The 8,659-nt window shown below is 45.9% G+C and overlaps 1 pseudogene; it reads right to left on the reverse strand.

The window, feature by feature from the left end:
- Positions 1 to 1,020: 1,020 nt before the first annotated feature.
- Positions 1,021 to 7,913, reverse strand: LOC105733323 (uncharacterized protein C2orf78-like; annotated as a pseudogene).
- Between the last annotated feature and the right edge of the window lie 746 nt (positions 7,914 to 8,659).

Below are 8,659 nucleotides of genomic sequence, written 5' to 3' on the forward strand. Positions count from 1 at the left end.
CCTTCAGGCTGGAGTGCAATGACTTGGCTTGGCTGCCTTTTTTCTCTTTTTGTTCAGGCTGGAGTGCAATGAATTGGCTCTGCTGGATTTTTTGCTCTTGTTCTTCAGGCTGGAGTGCCATGGCTTGGCTTGTCTGACTTTTTCGCTCTTGTCCTTCAGTCTGGAGTGCAATGGCTTGGCTTGTTTGGCTTGGCTTTTTTCCTTTTGTCATTCAGTCTGGAGTGCAATGGCTTTCCTTGGCTGAGTTTTTTGCTCTTGTCCTTCAGGCTGGAGTGCAATGGATTGGCATGGTGCTGTGGCTTGGCGTGACTGGCTGTTTTCCTCTTGTCCTTAAGGTTGGAGTGCAGTAGCTTGGCTTTGCTGGCTTTTTCGCTCTTGTCCTTCAGGCTGGAGTGCAATGGCTTGGCTTTGCTAGCATTTTTGCTCTTGTCCTTCAGGGTGGAGTGCAATGGCTTGGCTTGGTGCAATGGCTTGGCTTGGCTCGCTTTTTTGCTCTTGTCCTCCAGTCTGTAGTGCAATGGCTTGGCTTGGCTTGCTTTTATGCTCTTGTCCTTCAGGCTAGAGTGCCATGTCTTGGCTTGGCTGGCTTTTTTGCTCTTTTCCCTCAGCCTGGAGTGCAACGGCTTGACTTGGCTGCCTTTTATGCTCTTGTCCTTCAGGCTGGAATGCAGTGGCTTGGCTTGGTGCAATGGCCTGACTTGCCTGGCCCTTTTGTCCTTGTCCTGCTGACCTCCGATGATCCACCCACCTTGGCCTCCCAAAGTGCTGGGATTACAGGCACGAGCCACCATGCCCAGCCATAATTCCTTGCAAGGCAGCCTTTGATCCAACCCCCAAAAGAAAACCCTCAGTCAACAGCATCTCAAAACTCAGAAGCCTCTTTATTACTTATCCATTTCTTCTATTAGATTTCTTCATTGAGTTTTAAAAATATATTATCAGAATGGATGAAGTAGTATCTATCTATTAATTTGGAAAACCAGCTGGTATCCAAAGTAAAGCCAACAGTCTCAGCAGCTCTTAGATTCTGTAGCCGTAGTATTGAGAAATTGCCATATCTTTTTCCCTTTGGATGAAGAACTGCAGTTTTCCCAAAGAGGTGTATTTGGCAGCATTCTCACGCTCTTGCTGAGCCTTCCTCTTCATGGCCTCACGCTCTGGCCTCTGCTCTTTTGTGATGGGCGTTGACACTACTGGCCCAGAAATGTTGGGTCCTCCACGGCCTGGGTTGTAAGCTGAAGTCCTGGATTGGTAATTCATTTTGAGGCTTGGGCAGTGACTGGAGATTGGTCACAGCAGTGGAAACAGGCTCCCGCTGGAGAGAAGACCAAGATGATGTTTTGTAGGGCACTGGCCTAGAAGCAGCTGACTGAGAGTCAGTAGGAGGCTGGTTAGGGTCGGCTGAACCGCGTTGGGTTGCATTGGTCGAAATTGGCTGAGCTGGTCTGGCAGGACCTGTCAAAGATGTGTTGGTAGAAGCCGGTTGGGATGAACTGCCTGCAGTCGACTGAGCTGAGTTAGTAGAACCAGGTGGAGCAGGGCAAGCCACAGCAGTCCTACGTGAGGCCGGAGGGTGTGGCTGCCGAGAAACAGGTCGAGCTTGAGGTTTGTCCAGGGTTGGAAAGGGCAAAGGTACCAATGCCACCTTTCCAGGTAGTGGCAACTCATGCTGGGATGGAGATGGACACTCTTTTTCAGCACCATCCAGTTTCTGGGCCTTGACTTGAGTTTCCTCCGGGCCTTTCGTCTCACGTCGGGTATCCCGCCATGGTTTGAGAGCTGAGAATGGCCGGGTGTTCTGGGTGTTGCTGGAGCTTCCCAGAGTCTGGGAGGAAGAGAATCCAGTTTTCTTGTCGGTATTTTTCCCCAGTGCATGGAAAACTTGCACAGACTCTAGCATGTGCATGGCTAGGGAGCTTCGTGGCTTTTTGATGGTTTCTTGGCTAAGCTCAGCCTGAATTTTCTTCCGCTTCATATTGGGAATGGTTTGCTTCTCTTCTGCCTTGACTTTGGTCCCTGACTGCTTACTGTCTTCAGATTTCCTGGAGCTGTTCTCTCTGCTCCTTTTGGCCTTCTCCTGCCCAGGCCTCTTAGTTGCGCTGCTCCTGCTGGATGCGGCTTTGTGAGGTTTGTTGCTAGAATACTTGCCCTTGTTCACAGAACCGCCGTCACTGGTGGTAGCACCGCGAGCAGTCACTTCTCCCTCTGCTAGGCTCTCTGGGTTCTTTGGCTGGATTTTGGCCTTGGGAGCACCCTGGATAGGCTCAGCAGCTTTATGCTTGTTCTTCCAGACTTGATCAGAGTGACCCTTTATGACACTTGACTTTTCCTGCACCTGATCTACCCTGATGGCACTGGGATCTCTGGGTTTCTTTGCGGAGGGGCTTTTGAGTTGGTCAAGATCTTGTAAGGAACTGAAGATCGAGGGGAGGTGAGTATTCTTCACCAATGCAGTGACGTCTGCAAAATCACTGCTAGACTCAATCCCATTTTCAAGTATCCCTTGGCCCTCAAGACTCCAGCTGTTCTTTCTCAGATTGGTATTTTCGGAACCAGGCTGCTCCTCTTGGCCAAGAGGATCGATGCAGGACAGAAGCTGGTGAATATCAGGGATTTCTAAAGGAAGCAGTGGAGGATCTTGATTTTCTTTTGGGAACTGGTAGGCATCTAGAGGCATTGACAGGTTGTTTTTAATCTCATCCAAATTCTTATTCTCGGTTTTGTACTGGCTTGGAGCTGGAGACAGCATCAAGAGATTAGTTGGACTCTGGACTGGAGCTATCATTGAAATGTCCCCAAGCTGTGGTGATGGATTACTCTCAAGTAATAACTGGGTGTTTCTGTTACTGCAGGACTTGGAGAAATCTGAAGTTTGTGCCAGACAAAATGCCTGGCTTGGAGATTGCAATCCCAGGGAAGTGTCCATCCCCAGGGAAGTTTCCATCACTACAAAGGAATCAAGAAAGAAGTCAATCCTTGGTAAGTGAGATGCTCCCCCTACACACCAATGCAGCCATCGGATACCTTTCTAACATGGGCCGGGCATTTCTACTAGCTCTTCTTCAGGACCGTGGACAAGACCCTGCATTAAGGGATAGGCAATGACTTTTCTCTTACCGGTTATCATTTGGCATGATTGTTTCTTGGCTTTTGCTCTCTTTGAATTTCATAGGGTTGTTGTAAGCCAAATAAAAAGTGAAAGTGATTTTTAAATAGGAGATGTTTTATAAAGCCTCACATTCTCATATAGGGTAACCCTTTACATCATGCACTAGGGGAGAGAGTGGAGCCCTTCCTCATGAAATATATAAGCAAGCACAGATTCTGAGCCTGTTTGTTTTGGAGAGGGTCTCTGAGCAGAAGGTCTTAAATCCTATTGTAAGTTAAGGAAAATCAGAAGGTCACTGCCAAGATAAGACTTCTGAAGTGCCTTCCAAAGAGACTAAAGTAATACATTAAGGAAGGAAGTTACGGCGTCTGATGCAGGGGAACTGATCAGCCAGGGCACTAAAAAGTGTGGTATCTCTTGCGACTCTCTTAAAGGTGGCATAGATGGCCATTATAGTGTTCCACTTTCCCGCTCAGAAGGTGTTCTTAGATAGAGTCTGAAAATGGAGAGCAATGCCCAAGAATAGTGGTTAAAGTCTCAGGACTTAAATTCTGCCTATCCTTGGACTTACCACTCAGCTATAAATTTGACCCTCCCTTTCAATGCTGCATTTATTCTTCTCCTTTCTTGTTGTTTGTAGTCACCTTGAAAACTGGTTTCTGTGATGGGTTGAGCAGACACAGAGTGATACATCGCAGATGTGGAGACTGTTGATAGAACAATTGTGGGCTGAACCTCCTTTAGCACCATCACCATTTCTGGTTGATGGGCAGAGGCCCTATTTCCTGTAGATGACACAGAGCCATGGGATTGCAGCCAGGGACCAAGTTCTCCAGAGAGTTGAGGCCCCAGTATGCCTGGATTATAGTAATAGACCTGGCTGCTTCCTTTCTGGTAGGGAAGTGACAGGCTATGGCCCTGTTGATTTGGAATTTGAGATTTTATCCCCTGAACAAGGTTGTCAGATAGTGTTGGATACAGAGAGACCATAACATTGGCATCTGAAGTTTTATGCTGGGCTGTCATAGGCATAGAAGAGACAGCTGTGTTCTGGTCAATGACAGTCACAGTGAAGTCCCTGAGTGAGGATGACTTCTTTGCTGTGCTCGCTGTAATGTCCCACTCAAAAACACCTGGGTAAGAGGCAGCTGAAGTAGAGCTGTGGGTCTGGCCACTAACCCCAGACAACATAGCTGTCCTAGAATGTTGGCAAAGGTAGGCACTGCCCGTGAGTGGCTGGAAAGAGGTGCCAGAGGCTGATGGCAGTAGCCATGCTGAGCCAACAGCTGGAACAGAGGCTCTGGAGAAGTTGGAGATGCTTCCTGTTAAGGAAACCTCACTGCTCACCACAGGAAGAGAGAGCTGCAGATAATTTGCTGTTCCACGTAAAGAAGTATTTTGGAAATCTCCTGCAGGAAAGAAGAGAGAGATGAACAAACTAGTGAGATTGAGAAAATTTCACCTTATTTGAAGAACAGCATTATCTTAAGGTCGTTGCAATCAGGAAGCCTCTAATACCGATACTCACTGAGATACCAAAAGCCAAACACTTGATGAGGGCCATGAGTGCTGAAGCAGTTTGTTCTGATGAACTTCCTTTGTGTCCAATATGGGCACAGATGTGCAGAAGACCCAAGAGGTCTGGGTTCGTACATTATTTCCTAGGCTAGAAGCAACCTTCTCCCTTCCCTATCTTTCCCTTGAATCTGGGTGAGTATTGACTCCTAACTATTTCCTAGAATTGGAGCATTTTAGAACTGGGAGGTCCTTAGAAAGGGACCTTATTTTATGAGTAACTGAGGCTGAGAGAGGTCAGATTGACCTGTTTAAGTTTTACCATTATGTTAATATCATTACCGTGACTTCCTTGCTAGGACTCTTTTCTCTGAGCACAGACCAGAAATCAGGAGAAATAGAACTTTTCATATGGCAATTTGGGCCTACTAGAATACAGTACAGCTATCAGTTTTATAATCCTTACTGTCACATTTTGCTTCTACAGGTCGTGTGACATTTCCTAGCATTTACCTTTAAGCCAGGCCATTGGTAAATCTGAAGCGTCGTTCTTTGCCCTCTTCAAGCCTGGCCTTTTATCCTAAGTCAAAATCCTACCTAATAGTTTGAGGAGAAATGGTTTCGTATGTGTGTGTGTGTTTGTTTCTTTTTTGACGGAGTCTTACTCTGTCACCCAGGTTGGAGTGCAGTGGCTTGACCTCAGCTCACTGCAACCTCTGCCTCCTGGGCTCAAGCCATTCTCGTGCCTCAGCCTCCCGAGGAGCTGGGATTATAGACGCGCACCACTGCACATGGCTGAGTTTTTGTATTTTTAATAGAGACAGGGCTTCATTCTGTTTGCCAGGCTGGTCTCGAACTCCTGACATCAAGTGATCTGCCCGCCTTGGCCTCCCAGAGTACTGGGATTATGAGGTGAGCCACCGTGTTCGGCCTGGAAGCATCATTTCTAAAACATATTTCTAAAATGTTTATATTAAAAACCGTCAAGTGTCATCTATGTTGAAAAGGGCAACAAAAAAAAAAAACCACTGAATGTGACTTCTGATAAGCTGCTTTTCCTAGGGATACTCTATTCTAGCCTGTTTCCTTCGTAGTTTCTTGATCTAAGCGTTTGCTAAAACCAACTTCATTTTGCCCTGTTCGGAATAGATTTCACTCTGTTGTCTTTGTGCTTTTCTTCTAAAATTTAAAATACCTTATTTTCTCTTGAAATCATCGTGTCATTCTCCAGAGCATATCCCAAGGCTAAGTGTAGGGGACCTGGTCCTTCTGCTTTCATTTAAAATCCCAAATTCCTACCCTAGAATATCTGCCTCCTTATAACCCAGTACTCTTCATTTTCTCTTTCCATCTAGTTCAGAGAGGAATCTCCAGAGCATGACTATTACTTTTGTTTGTTTGTTTGTTTGAGACAGGGTCTCGCCTTGTCACACAGGCTGAAGACCAGTGGTGTGAACATGGCTCACTGCAGATTCAATCTCCTGGGCTCAAAACAGTCAACTGACCCTCCCACCTCGGCCTCCTGAGTACCTGGCGTGCCCCCACACCTGGCCGATTTTTAAAAAATATTTGTAGAGCTGGAGTCTTGCAGTGTTGCCCAGACTGGTCTCGAATTCCTAGGCTGAAGCGATTCTTCCATCTCGGCCTCCCAAAGCACTGAGATTACAGGCGGGAGCTACCATGCCCAGCTGAATATTAAAAACATCACTACACATCACTAAATATAAAATAGAAAAGTTGAAATATTAGTGAGGGAGATGTCCTCCCAAAGCGCTGAGATTACAGGTGTGAGCCACTGTGCCTGGCTGAATATTTCAAACATCACTAAATTTAAAATAGTGAAGTTGAAATATCAGTGGAGGGAGACTGTTAGACATGAACCACCACAGGATGTGTTGCTAGTTTTCTACGCCACTTAGGTTTTCTCTTGGTTTCTGTTGAAACAAACACCCTCAAAAGTGTCTGATTTCATTTTCTATACATGTGCCCTTTAAGACTCAGCATTAGAAAAGAAAGGGGCAAGAGGGAATAACCAATCTATTATCCTAATGTAACAGATGAGGAAACAGATTTTGTGAGAGAATAAAAGAGTCCTCTAAAGTCACGCAGCTAGTCAATGTCAAAGCCAAAACTGAAACGAGGTCTCTAGATTTCTACTTGAATACTTTCCCTGTTATTCCAAGCTGTTTGGGACTATAGGGGTAAAGAAATCTAAAGTTAGGGGAAAGAAGTCGAATGAAAAACTGTCAAGAAATGTTCTCTCTTTACCTGACATGGTCAGAGAAGAAGAAACATCAACTGTAGATACAGGGGATGAAGAGACGATCCTAGTGGATGTCTGGGTGGCTGAAGCCAAGGAGTGCGTGTGTCCGGTACGAAGGCTACCGGTCACACTGGTCACTGGCCACCTGCGATGCTACAAATTGATAGGCTACCCCAAGATTCTACCAGGTGGTGATAGGCTTGCTGAGAGAATGATGTCATGAAGCAGGCAGTTGGAAGGTGTGTGATAGCCAAAAGGGAGGCCAGATACCCGAGAAGATGGGATTAGCTGGCAGAGGTGGTAGGAAAGCTGAAACAGTCCTAAGTGGCTGAGTTCCAGGGAGGTGAAGTCCTGCAAGATCATCTCAGTGTTTCTTATACATGTGCACTAACATCATTGACTACTTTTTACATTTTATATGCCATATTTCATAGCATATAATACTACACCTGTATAATTGTATAGTACATGCACATTATCCCCGCAGAGAAAGGGATGGGACATCTATGCTGAGCAATTACAGTTGTTGTAAAAGCATTTCAGTGAATCTGATTAATGAATTGACTGCTGCTTTTAAGGGCCAAAGGAAGAGATTAAAGAGCCCTGTTTTGTACCTTGGCTGAAGAGCTAAGTTCGTTGACTGCCCCTTGTAGGAAATGATGTGGTCCCAAGCTCCTCTCTTAATTTCTTCTCCTTGAATCCTGCCTTCCTTGGGCTGGCCCAGGCTGGGCCAGGTTGGACTTGGATCTCCCTTCTGCTCTTCTTTTTTCCCCTTGATTTTAGGCATTGTTTCTGGGCCAAGCCTTGTTCTTGCATTTTCACACTCATGGATGTGACTTCCTGTCAACTTCCAGAGCAGGGGTCTTTTCAGTGTCCTGACGATTGGAAAACGGACTCTGCTCATGAGAAGCAGACACCAGAGAGGTAGAAGACAAGGCTGACTGCAGACCTTCCCTTTTCTAGCCTTTGGCCACAATTCTTTTGGCCATAGTTTGCTACCTCTGGCTCCTTGGGCCACACAGACATCTTGCCATCTTGCCCTTCTATACGTGAGAGGCATTCAAGGTACTTTCTTTCTTCTCACGTAAAAGGATCCAGTGTGGCAGTTACTTACAGCCTCCTCTCCATTGCCAACTGCCACTATGGAACCTTGGGCCTTTAGAATTCCCTGTCGGCCATGCTTGGGTACATGGGCCAGGCAAAATGAAGAGTTGAATTTAGTGGAGAATAGGAAGGAGGCAAGGTGAGGGTACAGGAACAAAGAGATTTCTGTGGATTTTTTGGTTTCCGTGAGGAACAATTACACACACTTATTTTGTATTAACCGAACAGACAATTCCTAATTTTTTACGTAGCTAGATAGTCCAGAAACTTGCATGACTTTTGTACACTGAAGAAAATAATCATATTTTTCCATTTTGTTTTATGTCCTATTGCCTCATTTATATCATTCATTAGCATGTCTATGGAATGTAGATTGCCTTTATCTTATTATTTTTATTTATTTATTTATTTTTGAGACAGCGTTTCACGCTTGTCTCCCAGGCTGGAGTGCAGTGGCACGATCTCAGCTCACTGGAACCTGCACCTCCTGGGTTCAAGCGATTTTCCTGCCTCAGCCTCTTGAGTAGCTGAGATTACAGGTGCCCGCCACCATGCCCGACCAATTTTGGTATTTTTAGTAGAGATAAGGTTTCACCATGTTGGCTCCTGACCTCAGGTGATCTTCCCACCTCAGCCTCCCAAAGTGCTGGGATTATAGGCGTGAGCCA

Source organism: Aotus nancymaae, unplaced genomic scaffold (genome assembly GCF_030222135.1).
Source record: "Aotus nancymaae isolate 86718 unplaced genomic scaffold, 86718_ANA_hifiasm-v0.15.2.pri h1tg000102l, whole genome shotgun sequence".
Lineage (NCBI taxonomy): Eukaryota > Metazoa > Chordata > Mammalia > Primates > Aotidae > Aotus > Aotus nancymaae.